This window comes from Euprymna scolopes, chromosome 28, assembly GCF_053919585.1.
Source record: "Euprymna scolopes isolate OS-2025 chromosome 28, ASM5391958v1, whole genome shotgun sequence".
Lineage (NCBI taxonomy): Eukaryota > Metazoa > Mollusca > Cephalopoda > Sepiida > Sepiolidae > Euprymna > Euprymna scolopes.
Window position 1 is genome coordinate 23,200,840 of NC_136509.1, and position 21,206 is coordinate 23,222,045.

Sequence of the window (21,206 nt, forward strand, 5' to 3'; positions counted from 1 at the left end):
CTAGATTAAGTTGTGTAAATAAAATTAGAATAAGTAGACCGATATCTTACTATATCTAAAATCTACCTACATATGAAAATTGGAAAGCATAACTTAAATATTGAGGAAGTGAATCAAATATAAAATCCGTCAGCTTCATCACCTTGGGCACATTCCTGCTTTTCATGTCAATCTAGCAATGCATTTTGAGGGTGGTGACAATGGTCTTATAACTTGGATTGGTAGAAAGCACGAGTTGTACAGTGGCACATCTCCGATCTCGCTCATTGAACATCGTGCCATTTCAGACGTGATAAGCTATTGTTCTTGGGATCTGTACATAAATGGCCAACTAGTAGATGGTCTACACACAAAAAGAAGTTTTCAAATGGAAATTGAACCATGCCTTTTCTTTGGCGACAATTTTCTCGTTCCACCCTAAAATGATCCCCTCGCCTGGCTAATTCTTCATGTAGAAAAGTGTAAATTAATTGCAAAATCAACTGAGAAATGACATATGTTCCTGGCGTTTTTTTTTTTTTTTTTTTTTTTTTAACTAAAACCTTATCTAAGACATATCATAAACAGGTCTGATTGCAATCATATTGTTTATCTTTTGATGGAGGGAAGCAGAGTAGGAGTCCCCATGTAATGCGCAATAAGAAACAAGTTATCGAGGTGTGCTTTCCTGCATATCTTTATAAAATTTTTTTATTACGCTGACAGCTAGATTAAAATGCAAAAAATTCACATTAAAAAAGACAGTATGATTTGGATTCTTCAGCCTGTTATTTTTGCATCAATGTAATCTCTAACCACCTTTAGGTTTATCTTGTCGAACTCGGGAATCAAAATTAAACTGAGTGCAGTGAGTTTAGAGCACATTCCCTTAAAATATTTGAGAAACAGGCACCACAAATACAACATTGCAGCAATGGGACAGGGGTTGGGGTTGACAAAGTGGGATATATTGGATTGGAGACTATTTCTGGACCCTATCCAAGAGGGAGAAGCTAGTGGTAGATGCACTAGCCCAGATGTGGCAACGATACTCGATCCATGGGCAAATGGTGGCCTTACAGGATACTCAGGTGTGCGTAGTCTTCTAGCTCAATAGAGGGAACCCACCTTTGCAGCAGCCTTCACAATATCCTCAATGCTATTTGCCATGGATATCAGTGGTTGGAGAGGCATCTTGTAATTGTTAAAGGAGAGCAGCTTAGTTTTACTAGCATTAAATGTTACCATCCATTTGCAGCCCATTCCACTATGGTCTGAAGGTCTTTTCCAATGATTCTGCCATTGTCTTAATATACATCCGTTCTTCCCTCAGATGTGCGATAATAGCTCAGAAAATATACTCATTTCGGACACAAAAAGGTTGTTTATTTTACCTCTACAGTTAAATGTGTGGGAGTTCGTTCCGACTGAAACAGCTTGGTCTATTTTCATTAAAATTTTACAGGAAGGAACTTTAAGTGTCTGGGAGTTTTCTTACACAAATGTAAGAGAATGTACTGGAAGTATAAATATATAGAAGGAAGTCCGATTTTTGACCGAAGTTAACACTTTTATACAAACTAACATCGCAAGTGCATTTGAGAAGTTATATTGTATAACCAGAAAGGCTCAAACTATAAAATCAACTGTAGAGTCTTTTATAAGGCAGTGGCGTGTTCGAAATAATTGCCTTTTTTAGAGCACTATTAAACGAGGATACTTGACTTGTATGCTTAACTTAAATCAAGTGATTATGTAAAAATTTCATAAAAAACTGGATTCTTTGATGAAACTGATGCTCGAGTTCCACATTTTAAATGGTTTACAGAATTTTATAAAATCAGTAGATTCTCTACAGTGCAATGTTACATTGACTGAAACTGCAAATAACTCCAGACAAAAAGTCTGAATCATCTCCCCTTCCACTAACCCTCTCCATTTTTTAATGGAGAGAGTTCAATATGGCCTATAGGTTTAATTTTCAGATTTGTAAATCTTGCTCTTCCCTTATTTTGTACTAGTCCTCACATTTCATGACCGATGTTTGAAAAAGAATTGCTGTTTTCTGAGTGAGCTGTTTTGATGGGGGTCGTATATGGAGATGGGGACCGTATATGGAGATTTTTTTGATGGAGTGGTATGTGGAGATTTTATTTGCCATCATTCAACCGTCACTCATTTTCATTAAACTATCATCCTCTAATGGTTTTTAACCTTGATAAACAAATTCATCAATAAAAATTATATATATATATATATATATATATATATATATATAAAAAATAACTGTCTAAAGTTCAGTCATCTGTGTATCCGTTAAAAACTTGTCATTCGCATTGTACAAACACAAACGTGGCATCATTAGAAAGAGCAATCTCTTTGACACACGTCGTTTTGCTTGAATGGGAGGGGGATGGGAGTCAGATAAAAACCTTGCTTTCAGCGCAGTCTGCAAACAGCGCATGTGTGAACCTTCGCTATGTTCTTTCATTCTAAATAGCTAAATTTGTGGTGTTATTGCATCTGTGTCCTTGTGGGGCTCACCGATAATTTGTAAATCTTGCTCTTCCCTTATTTTGTACTAGTCCTCACATTTCATGACCGATGTTTGAAAAAGAATTGCTGTTTTCTGAGTGAGCTGTTGAGATGGGGATCGTCTATGGAGATTTTTTTTTTTGGAGTGGTATGTGGAGATTTTATTTGCCATCATTCAACTGTCACTCATCTTCATTAAACTATCATCCTCGAATGATTTTTAGCCTTGATAAACGTAAATTCAGTAAAAAATATAAAATAACTGTCTATAAAGTTCAATCATCTGTGTATCTGTTAAAAACTTGTCATCCGCATTGTATAAACACAAATGCGGCATCATTAGAAAGAGCAATCTTTGACATGTCGTTTTGTTTGAATGGGGGGGGGGGGATGGGAGTCAGATAAAAAACCTTGCTTTCAGTGCAGTCTGCAAACAGTGCATGTGTGAACCTTCACTTTTCTTTCATTCTAAATAGCTAAATTTGGTGTTATAGCATCTGTGTCCTTGTGGGGCTCACCGATAATGCGTTCGCTTACTAACTTTATGCGAATTTGTGCCCAGCACGCATTATTTTCTTGCTTATAAAATTTTGCTTCTGGCTGATGGCACATGTTTTTAATGACCGCAAAGCACTCCCCGCTAGTCTATTATATAAAGGGTAAATGTTTAGTGTGAATATATGTCTCACTAAAACTTGAAATACTAAACGGATAAGAATGATCCTGGTACTGTCTTAAAGAACAAGGACTCAAATGCAATAGTATATGAAATTAGAACCAATTATTTTTCTACCTTAACAATGAGGGAAGGTCATGTAAAACCGTCTGTTTAACGATGTCAACATATGGCCATCTGCTTTACCGCTCGCATACATTAACTACAAATTTGCAACATGATGGTATGTCTGTTTGCGTGGCTAAATGGGTTAGGCCGTTGACTATTAACCTTTAACATTTCGGTAAGCATTTGCATTTAAACAGGGCTAAGAGAATTTGTAGTAGTTGGTCGACTAGTTTTTAAGCTGAATCTATTTCACACTGATTAATTATATTCACTGTGCAATAATTTAGTTAAAACAAATCATTTAGCAAGTAGTCAAATGCAACATTTATTATATGGCCCGGGCAACGCCAGGAAGCACTGCTCTTAAAAAAAAAAAAAAAAAAAAAAAAAAAAAATACCAAATGTACTTCAGAAAGAGAAATACCAAGGGACCTCAAATTCATTTCTTTCTGATGTATGCCTACAGGGCGGCACCAGGGAGGAGCAACATTAAACCATGCCCCTTATGGGGGAGTAGCGGGGAAGATTAAAGACTTTCTTCCTGCTAATTAAATGTGATGCAGCTCATGCAGATGGTATGTTTTCTTAGATTCAGTTAGAAGATGCTGACCGCAAAGAGATGTAGAGCCTCTGATTACTCAATGTTGGCAGCGCCATTTTTTGGTTATATTTTTAGAAATATTGGAAACGTCGCAATTAGATATGCCTCTGTGAGTCTTCTGTAGTTGTGAATGCCATGCGATACATTTGTATTATAATTATAAAATAGATACGCATGTTTCCATTAATTTTTTTTCATAGAAGTCGCTTGAGACAAGACATGAAGCCACTTGATGGAAGGAGCTAACAAGAACAAAGGCGGATTAGCGCAAAGACAAATACTTGTTGGCCTTAGTCTTGAAAAGGCCAAGGCTGTAGAAAAACAGTTAAAATGTTTTCGACTCCTAATGAGTCGATGACAATGGTTTCGACGATTGCTTTTAGAACCGCAGTTATAACCAACCAACCAATCAGAAGCTTAAATGTTACTATTAAAAATGTTGAATTTTGGATTCAATTAGTTTGCCGTTGGGCTGTCTCAGAACGATTTAATATCAGAACTGCACCGATTCTTCACCCATCTTTGTTATTAGGAATTACTTAACACTCAAGCTCACATTGATTCTTCACTGATTTGATTTACTGCCGCCATCTTTGTTCAACAATGTCTCAACTTTAAGTTTATATACTTATGTTTTAGTCTGTTTAAAAACGAGCAAAAGTTATAGCAAGTTGATTTAAAATGAATAATGCCAAAATTGATAGTTAAATTTGTACTCATTTTTACATTTAAATCTAATCCTAACTGTGCATCAAACAGATACCATAATACTTAATCTGCTGCACCTTATAACAAAGGTCCATACAAAATTTCAACCAGCGAGTAGATTACTAGAAAAAGTGGAACGAATAGACAGATTAAGAAAAAAAAATAAAGATAGACGCTTTTTTAGACTTGAAGTTATTTAGGAAAACAAATAGAAGAATCTTTGTGGTTTACCTACTTGTAACGGCATGAGGTTATATTCCAAAAATCGATTAAGTAAATTTTTTTAATTTTAAGAAAATCAAATTTTAAGATTTAGTGATTACGTAATTTTAGTAATGATTAATGAGCTCTTGCTTCTGAAGAGGTCATTAGAATGGGAGATAATCAGGGACGAGTTTGGAATTCAATCAAATATGGCGACTGGTTTCTCTTGCATCGAGCAAGTCACAAAACTTGATTTTCTTAAGAAAAAACACTTGATCAAATTATGTGATTTTTTAGCATATGGCATCCGTTCTGTGACGAGTTATGTACAGACTTTTCTGCATTTTCTTCATTATAAGTGCAAATCTAAATATAGATAATAAATACCGATCCAACAGGTCACAAGATATCTAGTAACATCACATGTGTTCAACGATATTTAAGAGAATACAGATTGATAAAAGGTTATGTACAGAAAATTTTAAATATTTCTGGAAGGTTTTCACATTAATATATGTGCAACAAATACTGACCCAAAGGGTCACAAATGGTCTAATTTACACTAATGTCTTTCTTTGGGTATTCCTTTCCTGGGACGGCATTCATTCTGGGTTAATTGAACCAGGTTCTTCTGTCAAGAAAGTTTCAAGGGAATATGAAATTCAATCTCCAGTTGCATGGATATCCTGGTCAGAAGATAATGTTGGTAATAGTTTTTGCAAGTAGGCATCACCGTTCTGAGATTGACAAATATCTACAAATTGATGAGTGAGAGATTTGTGACGATTGTCACATTTCAACCTTTCAGCTAGACCTAACCTTGTTATTTCAACTATTTTACATAGTTAAAAACCAAAGCACTTTCATCCATTCTTTTAATGTGACCAAAGCAACAAAGTCCAGTTTTGCACACATCTATACTTTCTAATCTCACTAAATTTCGGTGATTTAACGAGAATCAGTATACCAAGGCGATTATATCGGATGTAATTGAAAACAAAGCCCTATTCAGAGATAAAACTGAATTTCAGAAATATTGTGTTCTGTGCTTGCACCTACAAATGTGTATCAAATTAGCAACTTTCTTTTACTTATATTTATCAAGATTAGAAAGTGGGGAAACACTCACCTGAACAGGGGAAGGAAACTTCAATAGACTGCGGGGGGGGGGAGAGAAAAAAAAAAAAAAAAAAAAAGAAAAACTGAGTACGGACTTATTCTCGTTCCAGAGAAAGAACGCCTAAAGAAATTGCCAATAACGCAATTACTCTCGGAAAAGTGTACTTTCAAGGTCTGAGCCAAACCATATTTCATTCAAGCAAGAGTTTGATGCTTTCAAGTTCAGTTTTAGGACGATATTTAAATATATAAAAAAAAAAATAAAACTTTGGAGGTATCGGAATCGGAAAATTGTGCCTATTCCCGATGTCCAAAACGATTCTTTTTATTGGATTTATTTGTTTTTTGTTCAAAACTTAATCTTCCACGGCTCATTAATAATGATAATCATCACAGATTTTAAATTGTCAGCAAAACAAATCTATAGATTACTCCCAAAAGTGTATTTTTACATTTGCAAAAATGTTCGTATTACATGGATTTTTTTTTGTTCATGGTAATCCGATCCGACCCCCCCCCCAAAAAAAAAAAAAAAAAAAATTTTAGGTCAAAAACTTGAGTGTCAAGTGGAATAGATTCTGACCCTAAGTTTCAGAAAAATTGCTTCCAGAATGCAAGGACAAAATAAGGGAAGCTGGAATTGCGTGGCTGCTGAAATTAAACAATCTTTTTATGGGCTGGGATCGGATGGTTTTTAAAATTTTACTATTTACCTGAAACAAGGCACATTGCCATTGAGACATAGGGGCTACTGTGAATTAGGGATCATACCTGACCCAGTATCTGTCAGACTGAAGTACACCACCTGGGTATTACCTAGGAGATTCACCTTCCCATACCTTTCCACCCAGCTTTTGGGAGGGGCAAGTTTGTTGCTTGAGGCGCCCCTACTGAGGAATGCCCAGGCAATTTTTAAGCCAGAGTGCCCCACCTTTAGAGGCACTGGTTGGACATTTCCACTTTCTGACCTTGTGTCACATGCTGCGGTGGGCGGCATGTAAGTATCCACTATATGGTATACAAAAAACCTAGAAGAGAACATACTAAAATTTTATAATTTCAATGTTTATCCCCACCTCTCTCCATCCCAATGTGTTGGAAGGAAAAAAATGAGTAGATGGGTTGATCAACAAAGCAAAGGTTACAGAGTGGGCTTACTGGAGGGGAAAAAAATGGAAAGGCGGTTGTTTATGAAGGAACACAAAAGAAAGCTGAAGTGGGATTGTTAATCAAGGTGTGGCAGTGAGGGGGGGGAACAAAGGGCCGAACAATGGGGGTTAATGTTTAGAGTTAGTTTACAAGCAGTTTTACAAGTGGCATTAAGTTTTGCACCAATTTAGGGAAAGTTTACAGACAGTCTTGAGTTTGTGACAGTTGAGTGGAAGTTGTGGCTAAGAGCAGATCAAAATGACCAGACACAGCTTCAATAAACCACATAAGACATGGACCTTAGTATTTAAAGGGTCATTTGGTGCGATAGTTTCACGTAATAAGAGCCCAACTGACCTCCAGAATTTTTTTTAGTGGTTTTGTTTTTATATTTGCTAACTCATACGCTCCTCAGCAGCTGCTGATGTGAGGGGGGCAACAACATGGCCAGAAGAGAAGATGAAAGAAGCAAACCAACCATGGTGTTACATTTAATAACTGAACCACATGTCTGGTACTGTAGCAGGAACAAACCAGGAGGTACATAATGACTCAGGATTTTTTTGTGAATACGGAAAAACATTTTATTCTAGTAATTTCTGACAACATATTTCACCCAGTGGCACTTTTTTTTTTTTTTTTTTTTTTACATAGGCATCACCACATTATCAAGGCCCAGAGGCCACTCAAGGATAAGGGTTAAAGAGTGTACAGTAGAAATTGGACAATATAGTAATCATTAGTAATGAAAATTTGGTAAATTTGATAACTTATATGGAACGGCTCATCAAGAACTTATTTACTTTAGACTTGAAGACAACCATATTGTAGTCAGCCGGAAAGCAGGAAAACGGAAGACAATTTCACAGGCGTGCAGTTCTAAGAAAGAAGCTTTGTTCATGGAATCTACATTTAGGTTTAGGCACAGATAAAGAGTGGGGGAAATTATTGATAGTGTTCACAGCTAGACGAGTGTTTCTTGTGAAAGTTTGGCGAGGGGGGACCATAGATTGAAGCTCAGTTGAACACTTTCCATGAAAATAACGATACATCAGAGACAAACTCGCAACATCTCTTCTGTGAGATAGCGGTTGCAAGGAGTAGAAAAGGACATCTATGAGGCTACGAAGTCTATTTTGAACTCTATCAAGGCAGGACAAGTCCTTTCTAGCAGCTCCTGCCCAGATGTGGCAACAGTATTCCATCCTTGGACGTACCTGGCTCTTATATAGATAGAGAATAGCATCAGCAGTGAGATATCTACAGAATCGATAGAAAGATCCCACCATTTTTCCAGCGGCCTTGGCAACAGATTTGATATACGTGTTCCATTTAAGATCAGGAGTAATGGTCAAGCCCAGAAGCTTGTCAAAACTTTAGGCCTCCTGAAGACGAGAGGCATTCATTTCAATTGATGACAAATATGGATTAGAATGTTGATGTAAAGAGAGAAGCTTGGTTTTAGATGCATTAAAAGTAACCAGCCACTCCTTTCCCCATTGTACTACGTGCTCAAGATCAGAGGAGAGAGAATTGGAGAGAACTTGGTCGTTTACTGTCTTAGATGTGTTACCATAAATGGTAGTGTCGTCAGCATAAATGTCTACAAATGATGTAAGGATATGATTTGGAAGATCATTAATGTAGATCAGGAAAAGAGTTGGGCCCAGGATGGATCCCTGAGGGACACCGGCATTAATACTGTGAGCTTCTGATTTTTGCCCCTCAACTACTACTCTTATGAACCTATCAGAAAGAAATGATTTAATAATTGAGAAGACTTTTCCAGCTATACCATAGCTAGCGATCTTATGAAGTAAACCTTTATGCCATACCCTATCAAAGGCTTTAGATATGTCAAGAGCAATTGCCCTAGAAAGATTGCCACCGTCGAGAGATTTGCTAATCCTATGCGATATAACTGTAAGGACATCTGCTGTAGATCTAGCAGAACGGAAACCATATTGAGTGTCACTAAGAAGGTTATTTTTGTTGAGATGGTTGATTACTTCTGTATTTAACAGATTCTAGCAACTTACTCATGACGCACAGGAGACTTATTGGCCTGTACTGAGAGGGGGATGAGCGATCACCTGAATTCTTAAATACAGGGCATACTGATGAGATTTTCCAGGGAGATGGGAAACTATTCTCCTTAAGACAACGTTTAAACAGTTTTCTAAGTATGGGCGCTAGTTCAGGTTGAAGTTTTTTTGAGTACTATAATTGGAATACCGTCAGGGCCAGTTGCTTTACTGGAATCAAGGTTTTTGATTAGCTTCGCAACATCACGTACAGATATACGTATATCACATAGCGTGTTTTCTGATACAGGAGGAAATATTGGGGGTTGGCGGCCTTGGTCGCAAAGAGTAGAATTAGCTGCAAAGTTCTTGACAAAGAGTTTGACTTTGTCTGATGCTGACGAGATTACCTCAGGTCCATTGATAATAGTTGGGATGGAGCACACGCTTCTGTTCAGGATTCTGTTTGCTATTTGCCAAAACTGGTGGGAACCAAGCCGCTGCTCAGCTACTTTGGACTTAACAGATTGAGCATACAACTCTCTTGCGTTCCTTATTACTTTCTTACAATGGTTGCTGGCAGTCCTGAAAACGGCTTTAGTTTCCATACATCTATTACGTTTGAAGCAGTGGAAAAAGTGATTTCTGTGCGCAATGGCAGCAGCACATTCTGGAGAGAACCATGGCTGGCTGTTAGGTTTTTGCTGAAACTTTTTAGAGGGTATGAAATGGTCAATACCTACAATTAACCATTCCGTCAGGTCTAATACCATAGAGGACACATCCTTTTTAAACATGGAATGCAGAGGTAGATCAGATATAAATGTACGGAAGCTATCCCAGTCAGCCTTAGTGTATCGATATATTGTACGATGAAGAGGTACGTCTGGGGACTTATTACATCTTAATTGATACAACAGAGTGGTCGGAAGATCCAAGAGGCGACAGAACAGAAACTGAACATAGTTCAGGGCAAGTTGTGAGAAAAAGGTCTAGTAGGCTCGCATATTGGCCGTCATTATCGGGCACACGGGTAGGTTCCTGAACAATCTGAGTGAGGTCATAGGCAATGGAGAAATCATGACAGAACCTCCCCTCATCATCGGTCTTGTTTGAGTGGGTCAACCATTCGACGTTGTGAACATTGAAGTCTCCACATACGTGAATGTTAGTTGAAGGATAAGTAGAAAGGACTTGGTCAATTTTCTCAGATATGCTTTGAAAGATAGTAACTCCGCTGTTGTGGGGGCGATAGAGAGTAAATATAAATGCAGTAGTGCGAGCTAAAGCAACCTGGAAGCACATATAGGGTAAGTTAGAATCTTCCCTGGAGATGTCCCTCCCACATGGAAAGCTATCTTTAATATAGGCACATATTCCATGCCCATGGCGATCTTGGGGGTCAGATTTAGAAGTTAAGTTAGAGTATCCTGTAATTGCAAACTCATCTAGGGAAATAGCCTGTCCAATGCCAGTTTCACTTAAAAATAAAAGGTCTGGTTTAGTCTCCTGTAATTGGGTTTCAACCTCTGGAAGGTTAGAACGAAGACCCCTGATGTTGGAGAAGGAGACATGGTAGTAGGGGTCTACGTTGGAAGTTGTAGAACCGGGTTTAATCGTGTATTTTTTTCTTGAAACTTGTCATGATGAAATTTTGGAATTTGTGGACTAGGTCGTCAGATTTACTTAGAGCAGGACAGAGAGGGGAAACTGAGAAAAAGAAACGAAGAATTTCTTTTTTTTGTTCTATACCGCACACGAGTTAAAACACCTCTAGTCGCTTCCTTTGTTCAACTGTCCTTTTTTTCTGCCTTTTTTTTTTAACTCCTTCCCATGACGTCAGCACATGCACACTTAATTTGCATATGTGCTAAGATGGCTACTGCCAATATTTTCACTATTCAGGTATCATAGGCTAGCTTTTTTCCACACGCACACATACACGCTCCATTACCATAAAAGTGCAGCACTTCATTGCGATGGAAGCAGCATTAAGATTGGCAAACAAGGGAGCACACGTGGTAGCACAAAAAGTGGCATACATTAAGGTCCTGAATTGAAATGATGGAACATATGTTGCCAGGGTTAGAGATAAAATGAGCAGTGAAGATTTACTTTGTGTTGTGCATTTAAATTCTATTCAACTATTATGAGAAAACAGTTGAGAGGCTAAGCCTGTCAGGTTTTGGGAAGGGATGCTCCTAGAAGGGGCTGGATAAAAACATTCATCCACTTTAAAGGGTGTGTTAGAACCAGGAGCAAATCTCGTTTTACATTCTGCACTGTGGCTGGAACAAGATTTCAGATTCTCATAGGGAAAGCATGGTCTTCAAAGTTAGTCAGAATAATTCCAAGGGAGATAATTTAGATAAATTTCAGTCAACACTTCTGTTAATAGCAATGTCAACATGTAGTGTAAAAACATGTTTTGATAGAGCAGTTATTGCATGCTCGGCCAGAGGAAGAGGTGCAGAGAGAAGATATCTCTGGCCAAAGTCAGACAACTCAAGAGATATTCTCTTGTTTAAACAAAGTAAGCGGCTCATTTGATGAGTTACTGTGAAAAATATTTTTCATATGTGCTCCAGATAAACTCCTTATGAATAAAGACCGTCTTTAGTTGATGTCTGGAGCAGCCAAACCTGGGGCAAATGAACAGTGACCACTAACAAAGGGACATAACCAGTCATGGTTGAAGAGATCCCAACAATAGAAGGACAAGGTTATAATCAGCCTTTTCTCTTCGAAGGAAGAAGACTGTTGAAAGTTTGGAGAGCGAGTAGTTGGTTCTAGAGAGCTACCAGGAGAAGGCTAAAGAAAACCTGGGTGGAAGTGACAAGGAGAGATGAATACAAACTTGGCCAGGAAATAGTTTTGTTTGGAAGCCGTCCAACACATGTCAGTATGACAAACATGAAACCAAATCTTGAATGAGTGAGTGCTTTAGTCAGATGTAAAACAGTTGAGGTAGCAGAGTCGATCGGCAGTGGAAAGCCAAGGAAAAAAGATGTCAATTTCTAAAAGCTGTTCAATACTAACATAAGTCACCATGCATGTGTGGTGTGCGCGTTCCTTCCTCCTAGGTTCCGAAACGTCTGAGCCTATCTTTTGCAAGTTTCACAAAGGTAATTTATGTTTGGCAGTGTTCTTAGATATATGTTTTATACCGAAATTAATCTGATATGCATCGAAAATTGAAAAAATCCGATCTTGCCTAGAATTTTTACACATCAGTGAAGAGCATTAAGAGATAAGGAAAAGACGCAAAGGAGGGAAGATGAAAAGGGGAAACCATAATTTATTGGTGATTCTAAGGCATGTCTTTCTCCTTCCTATTTGTCCCCCATATACATATATCTCAATGATGGTTTATTGTAAGTGTACACAAGAGATAGCTGAACAAAACCTCCATAGTTACAGCCTTGTTTTCGTTATTCAAATCGCATGCCTTTCCTTTCCTTCCTTCACATGAAGATCATTTGTTATGGACGATTTTAAAAGAACAAATTTAAGTTTTAAACGACTTCTCCCTTCTCTACTACTGGATCCGCCATCTAAAAAAAAAAAAAAAAAAAAAAAAAAAAAAAAAAAAAAAAAAAAAAAAAAAAAAAAAAAACACTATCTTATATCGTTCTGGTTTTGGCATATTCTCCAACATTTTAGCTTTCCTAATTTTTCTTTTTAGTATTTTGTTCTACTTTCACCAGCATTCATTTCGCCAACCCTACATCTAACCCCCAACCCGTCAAGCAGCAGATTTAAATGCCAATAAATAAACACACCGCTTTTGCTTACCAACTAAGATAACTGAGGGAGAAAATGTCGACAAAGTAATTAAAACATGCATAATTGACGATAGCAATGTTTGTCCGACAATGACCCCTTCGAAGCCGTCGACCCACAATTATTCTGGAATGAACGAGGACCTTTGTATGCCCCTCGTCACAACCCTGAACCCCATGTAAGAAGTGTTATTTTAATTTCTATATATTTTTTTAATTTCGGTACATATGCAGCAAGGATCGTGCTATGATCGGAATCGTCTGGGCGGTTTTATGAAAGACGCCTAAAGATACCGAATGAAAATCTCATGATTTGTTTGTCACGCAAATGCTGGACAATTTTTTTTTTTTTTTTTTAAAGGAAAAGTGTATTATTTCTTATTTCTGCCAGTAGAGCTAATTAGATGAAAAATTTATTGAAAAATGAGAACAGAATTCTGGAATAATTATTGGGCAATTTTTACTAAGTTTGACACGATACACCTGGAAAAGGTTGGGCTGAGACGTCAATAATATCCAGGATTAGAACAGTCGTTTGAAGAGTAAAAAAAAAAAAAAAAAAAAAAAGTCCAAGCAAACATTAAAATCATTGCCAGAGTGAAGACTGACAATAGCAATTCTCGAGTTTAAAACTTTACTAAGTTACTTTTTTTTTTTTTTTTACTTTTTATTATATACCTTTACGACATCGTGTTTTAAGAAATGGGGCCCATTCTTGTTTTAATAATATAAGGAACAAACCAAGTCACATGTCCAACATTTCGTCTTTATTGTAAGACTTCTTCGTCCAGAAGAAGTCTTACAATAGACGAAACGTTGGACTTATGACGGTTCTTTCCTTTTTCATGTCTATCTCGTCAGGATACTATTTCCATTATTCTCAAAAAGAATAAATTATATACAAGTGAAAGTGTGTGTCTACATTTCCCTACAGAATAACTCTGTCAACTTTCAGTCTACAGACTCGAAATTTGATATACAGGGTACTGAGTTTTGGGAAAAATCTTTGTAATCGATTTTCGGTCAGAAATTTGGCTGTTAAGTGGTCAAAGTTCAACGATTTGACCTTTGAGAACTACCAAACTCCGCCAATTTGGGGTATAAACAATTGAAACTAGATATAGGTTCCTTTGACATGGATCTAACTTTATTTGATCCCAAAACAATGTTAAGGGGGTCATAATAAGGTCAAAGTTAAAAATTTTACCTCTGCGGTCTACCAAATTACTAAAGACAATTTCTGGTCTAAACATTTGAAATTTTATATAAAGGGTATTCAGAGATAGGGCAAGCTTTTTAATTTGTTTGGGTCGAAAATTTGAGCTACAAATATATAAGTCTAGGTATGTATGTATGTTTGCTTATCTGCTAAAACTTTCGACAGAGGCGGGGGGGGGATTTTCACAAAATCAGTATTGTTTTGAAGCTCGACCCTTCAGACAACAAATACGAAAAAATTGGCTAAAAACGTTAATTTCTTCACCCAGTCACTTTTCTACAGGGAGGGGGGTTGCTTTTTTTCAGATATTTTCGAAAGTCATCCAACTTTTCAATTGTCTAGCCTTAATTTAAACCTACGCCACTTCCGGGTTGGCAGTGGTCGTAACAGCAAAGACGTCACATTTTTACATTCTTTTTCTCCTTCATGATACAGGTTCAAGCTTGCCTTTCTCCTACCACTTTTCTCAACACCTCCAAACACCCGGGCAACGCCGAGCACCCATGCTAGTATATATTAGTGGAGGAATCTCAATATATTTCTTGAATGTTGCCACTTTCATAAGGGACAGACCCTCTTCATGTTCTTTTCAAAATATTCTTTTGATAATAAAGTATGTACAATTGTTTTGACCCAATGTTAGCAAACATGTATATAAACAGTTTATAAATTGTGCAAAGTTATGATTTAAAATATATACATGTATGCCAACATTGGGCTGAAACAATTGTATGCAAGTAATTACCAATAAAAGAATATTTTGAAAAAGGAATATTAAGAGAATCTGTCCCTTAAGTTGTCTAAGTATTTATAGCTCTAGTACTGCACTATTGAGCTTTCAGTTGAACTTATGTATATGCACTTACTATCATAATTAGTAAAATTGAATATAGAAAACTTATTTTTTAATATATAATCTATATAACTCTTAAGTGGAGTCTTTTTCTATTGGTATTTATTTGCTTTCCATGAAAGCAACATGCGACAAAGTTGTTTCTAATGTGGGAGGAAACCAGCTCAAAATGGGTCTCTAGATGCAAGGAAAAATTAAAATAAATTGCTTCAATATAGAGTTTTCTTTACATTGACAAAAGACAAACTAACTTGAATGGAGAATAACAGATACTACACTGCAATCCGAGCTGGAAGGCCAGATCTACTTTCTAAGTTATTAAAAACTTAATATACTCAGCCATGGATATGCAAGCGACTTCATGAAGTCGAACTAATTTGCACATTCCTTTGAAAAAGGGGCGTTCATTACTTGTTTTTATAATTTTTCATTTAACTATTAGGCTTAATTCTATTTATGCATAGTTTCTACAATGCACATAATTGTGAATTTAGGATGAACACATTCTAGCACAGACATACAGGGTGTCCAAAAAGTCACTTTTTACCATTAATGATTATTTTTTTCTCTATTTCAGATATGTTACAGATAATATATTGGAAATTAATAATCGATAATTGAACAGCATATGCAAGCTGTGGTTGGTTGTTTTATGGCATATCAACCCTTTTAGGTCATTTAATGCCGAATCCAGTGATTCGGCGGAGTTTAATAGAATGTTTTTCAAATCAGTTTCTATTTTACACAGTTGGGACCCTAACAGGTACTACCACTGGGTCAGAGTGGACCTAGGAGCAATGACAAAGGGTGGCTCTATACTCCCCAAAGTCTGCAAGCTAAGGCCTCACCATCGGATACAGTTTAAGGTGATATCCACAACCCACAAGCTGTGAAATTGTTTTATCAACCCCAGTAAGTAAGAGCAAACTAGACAAGTTGAAAAGGATATTTGGAAAAGGTTAGAATCGAACCCAGTAAAAAAATACATTGAAATCATAGGAATGTAGAACGATTGTCATTGTTCTTGGAAATAACTAAATATTATTTTATGTCAGAGATAGATATGAACAATGCAGTTTAGATATAATGATTATCAAATAGGTTAAATAATACAATTGAGGAATTTCTTTGTTTGCCAAAAACGTGTTTGGACACGGGTAAAATCCACGTGAATGAATTCCAAGTGTCGAGAAATACTTTGACATCAAGGGAGATTCCCAATATATTGAAATAGGGTTCAAGGTTAGACTGTCAGAGCAGACGAGAATTGGAGAGCGACTTAGTGAGAGCTGATGCCCCTGGGAGGCGAAGGAGGGGGGGGGGGAGAGGAGACCATGTAGTCGTAAAGGCTTGAATCTGACCATTACCAGCTGGTATATAAAAAGAAATCTATTTGTAAACCGTTTTCGTCTGTCGTCATGCCACCAAAAGGAATGAGTGTTTTGTCTATCATCTTGTAAACAAACTTTGTATAACTTCATCGAAGTATTATGCGCCTCCTCCGCCAATCATAAATAATGACTCCCCTTTATGCAACAGTTCGTTACATCAAATATCTCAGCTCCGTATTAATATGAAGCCCAAGAATCGTCACAGTCGTCATTAGTGATGTAAACAGTATCTAAATGTCTCCTTCACTTGTTATGAATGTATTCCCGCCATTATCAGAATATTAAGTATCTCCGATATGACCCCCCCCCCTTGCGGACTACAACGTACGTTCTTTGATAAGACACGGGGGTGCATATAAAATGATTATGTTTAAAGCAGAAATGAAACAGGATACATGATTTTTGTACCTTCAACTTAAATTCAAGCAATTATGTAAAAATAAAATTTATAAAATGAATAGTTGGTTCTTTCATACGAAAGTAGTACGTTCAAAATGTTTAGAAACAAAATAGAATGCTCAAGTTTTGCATTTAGAAATTTAATTCATTATACAAAAAAATTAAAGAAAAAGTAAATTCTCTACAGTGCAATACAGACTAGAATGTATTGTGGACTAAGTCACTGCATGGAGACATGTGAAGCATCCTCTAGTACACAGTGGTGGGTTCCCAAACTAGAGCAGGCAATCAATACATTTGATTGACCAGCATTAAATCATCGAAAACCTTGAGATTCGACTTTCTACTGCTAACCAAAGGATTATCCAATTAATCAGCGAGGGAAAATCAGTGTCATCACTTAGATTGATCAGGACCCTTTGACATGATAAACGTCTATTTTAATTATGTCTAGATTATATTTTTCAAATAAATGGCTATATGTGCGGTAAAAAGACCCATAGTTTCTAAGAGAAAAAGAAAAAAAAAAAAAGAAAAGGAACTTGAATTATAATCCCTGTAAATCTAACTGTGCATCAAATGGATACCATAATGCTAAGTTCCCTGCACCTAAATGTCGATACAAAATTTCAGCCAGATCAGCTTAGTAGCTTCCAAGAAAATGGAACAGACAGACAAAGAACTTTAAATCTATATATAAGAGCTAATGTTTATTTGTGTGTAACCGAAATCGATATGTTAACAGAATATTCAAAATAAGGGTTAAATTTCTCCAAATTTAAAGACTAAGATTTTCCTTCTATTGCATCTGGTGCCACTAGAGAATTATTGGTTAAATCCATAAAATAACTGAAATGTTAGAACGTAAAGAAATGCAATTTTTCGAATAGATTTTCATGGCAAAAACAATATTCCAGTGAAGAATAGATTAAAAATTTAAACCATCTGAGGTTACTAGAGGCAGTTATCGGTTAGGTCTATAGAATAACTGAAACTAAAGTATTCATTTAAAAAGATTTAACAAAAAAAAAAAAAGTCAAGATACCTTAGTGAAGAATATCAAAATATTCTTTATTTTTATTGGCATTTTAAAGATTTGAAATATAAAACTTTATTCGTTAAAACCATTTGCCGTTTTACAACTACCTGTAAAAAAAAAAAACAAAACAAAAAAAAAAACTACAGCATGAACAAGTTAGCTTTTTATTTTTTAAAAGAAAACATCACTAACTTTTTACTTAACCCAATATTCTGTTATTTTAAAATTTTCTTTCAAAGTTAAAAATTGTAGACATCAGTATATTTGAAACCATTTCCGACCAGTAATACAGAGGAATTCAATGTTATAGGAGAAATAACAAAGTGCTCAATTATTTGAGCAAGAGAATATATACTTTATTTAATGGACGCTATATAACATTTATATTTTTATTCAATTGGCACTAAATTTAATCTTCCATCTATACCAGATGGAAGATTAAATTTAGTGCCAATTGAATAAAAATATTTGTGCTCATGCACAAGTAATTTAACACCTTTCTATAACATTGAATTACATCATATTTTATATAAAGCTGAACGTCTGTGTGTCTGGTCACGAATAGGCTCCTATATGGTTGTCTTATATAGAAAAGTGATCACATGATAGATGTATCGAGACACAGGAATGGGTATGTTTGATCTGGCATAATGATTCATTAAAATTGTGGGGACTGCGTACGTGCCTGGTCCACAAAGTATGGAAATAAAAAATTTAAAAATTAAAACGTTTACAAGTGTTTTTGATATACATGTACATAATACTTTGATAAGTATGTTTTAACTTAAATAGGGATGGTAAGATAAAATTGTGGGGTCTGCATTCGCGCCTGGCCTCCATAGAATTGAAATAGGCACAAAATTTAAAGACTTTCATAAGTATATTTTGATAATTATGTTTCAGTTTGAAGAAATATGGTATAAAATTACGGGGTGTTCGTTATCACCTGACCTCCATAGAATGGAAATATGTCACAAAGTTTAACAAGGTTTTTTAATAGATCCACAGAATATTGTGATAAGTGTTTCAGTGTGAACAGGTATGGTATAAAAAATTATGGGGGTTATCTATTTTATTTTTACTTTCATATTTTGCTTTGGTTTTGATACCCCCTTTACAACCCTTCCTTTTCATAACCTATCATACTGTCATAAATCAGAGTCCATTTTCTGTAGGCTGTTTTTGAACCCAGTCAACGACGGGTACTTTTGCTAGTGTAATATATATTATACAGAAGATCAGTACCGTCAGTTTCAAATCCAAACGGAAGAGATTCATTAGAGACCAATTATAATCTTTGGATTTTGACCTAACTATTTTCTAGTATTCTGTAATTGTACACAGATTCAATATTTTATCTTTTATTCTAATCCTTTAATTTATGAAACTCAATGTAACTACAGAGTATATACACATAAATGAAACGATCTACATTCCAAATTTAAAAGATGTTGACCATCTTACCGTTTACTTTAAGCATGTTTAAATGTTCAATACTTGATAGCACCCGTTTCGTAACACAGAATCGTATAATTATTATGTCAAATTTTGAAGTTATTTCTCCCTTAACTCATCGGAAAAGGAACTCCACTTCCAAAGAAAAAGGAATATGGATATTATTACAAAATTCGAAAACGAGTTACAAGCGTTTTCTTTTAATTAGACCATCTTTGATTATACAAGTCATTTATGTTCCTTCCGCATAGGCTCAGCAGTTTCGGGACCTATCTTTTGCAAATTTCACTAAAGTAATTTATGTTTGGCAGTGTATAAAAAAATCCGATCTTACAGATCGGATCTGTCTCTTATAGATCAAGAAGAATTTTTACAGGGGAATATTTTACGTTACACCGGCCAGTGTTAAATTATTCCCTTGTAAAAATTCTTTTGATCTATGACGGAAAGATCGTTAAGCCCAAATATTTTACGTGACATTGAAAACACATAACGGAATTTGAAGAACGACATTAAAAAAAAAAAAATAAATAAAAAAAAAATCCATCGGTCAAATTATTCCCCGTAATATAAGAGAAATGATTCTATAATACATACGCAATCTGCATAAGTAAAAATATCATGTGCAAGCTTATTGTATAACAGGATAACCTAAGCGCCCAGCTAATATATATATATATATATATAACACATACACACAAAACAAATAAGACTGAAATGAAAAGGTTAAAGTGAATAAGAAGAATATAAAAGACTTCTTACTGTCGAACCCGAAACCTTGTTTTGCGGATAATTGAAACACCCCTGCGAAAGGCCCGGCAAAGAGAAGCAAACTTTTGTGAGACAATAATCCATGCAGAAGTCTGCGAGATCAGCAGACAGCAGAGGCAACCTTTCCTGTTGATGGGCCCAGGCCAAAAGGCAGGCTCGCTGTCGTCGTTTTCTTTTTTGCAAAAGAAATGTGTAACAAGTGTCAAATTCCACAATTCCCACCGAGAACGAGATAAAGACGAAGAAAAGAAAAAATACTTATGTGTGCGTATATATGTATTATGCGCCTATATGCACACTCGCACGCATATTTGTATACATTAATATTTATATACAAAGATACGGATGTGTATTAGGGGAGTTAACAGACTAACACAAATACATGTACAGACATACAGAACCAAGGATGCGGTATTAAAAAATTAGTTAAAATACAGTACAGTATATAATATACATTCATATAAATGACACCGTAAGGAGAGGTAAATACCGTAATAAGGGGTCGAAAAACTCATTCCACATCGTAACAAAAAAAAAAAAAAAAAAAAAAAAAAAAAAACCTACCCTGGGTTCTGCATGTGTATAACTTCATTATATAACATTCTTGATTATTTTTGCATATAGGTTTGCACTCCAGCTGAAAATATATCATACCCACTAAAGATTACTGGATCAAATCTTACAACCAAAACTTCACCGAAATTTTAATATATAATATACGAATGAACGAGAGACTTTAGCCAGTTGCTTCAGAATGAGTGCTTCACGCCAAATTGATTTAATATGGTTACATTCGTGTTCATTTTTGCACTAAATACTAATCCCTAATCGAATGCATACCATAATACTTAGTTCGCTGCACTTTATCAATTTCAGCCAAAGCAGCCCTATAGTTTGAGAAAAAGTGAAGAGACAAAGACGGGAGAGAGAAACAATAGATATTAAAACAGTTGTTCATTGGTGACTTTATATGCATATATCCTATATGAGTGGAGCTCTCCAGTAGAGAAAATGGTTTTCCACGAGAAAACCAAATTATATATATCCACAGAAACAGTTACTATAATAATTATTAAATACCTACAGACTAGTGTTTCATCCTTTTTGGGAATCATCAGTCCAGGGTGTCATGATTAACGCCATTTAAGACTCAAACCCTGGCAACAAATATATATATATATATTACACACAGTG

General features: G+C 35.8%; 2 protein-coding genes across 4 annotated transcripts in view; both read right to left on the reverse strand.

The window, feature by feature from the left end:
- Nucleotides 1-21,206, reverse strand: part of LOC145249503 (ATPase family gene 2 protein homolog B-like) — a 400,201-nt gene that overhangs the window by 263,313 nt on the left and 115,682 nt on the right. The gene's annotated exons all lie outside the window — the stretch shown is intronic.
- LOC145249505 (allatostatin-A receptor-like) overlaps nt 1-21,206 on the reverse strand; it is a 108,511-nt gene that overhangs the window by 45,937 nt on the left and 41,368 nt on the right. Inside the window, exon 1 of one of the 3 annotated variants that reach the window (XM_080111118.1) lies at nt 20,004-20,428. The exons of the other annotated variants lie outside the window; for them this stretch is intronic. The gene's annotated coding sequence lies outside the window, so the exon portion shown is untranslated. Of the gene's footprint in view, nt 1-20,003; nt 20,429-21,206 lie in introns of those variants that run through there. 3 annotated transcript variants of the gene reach the window in all.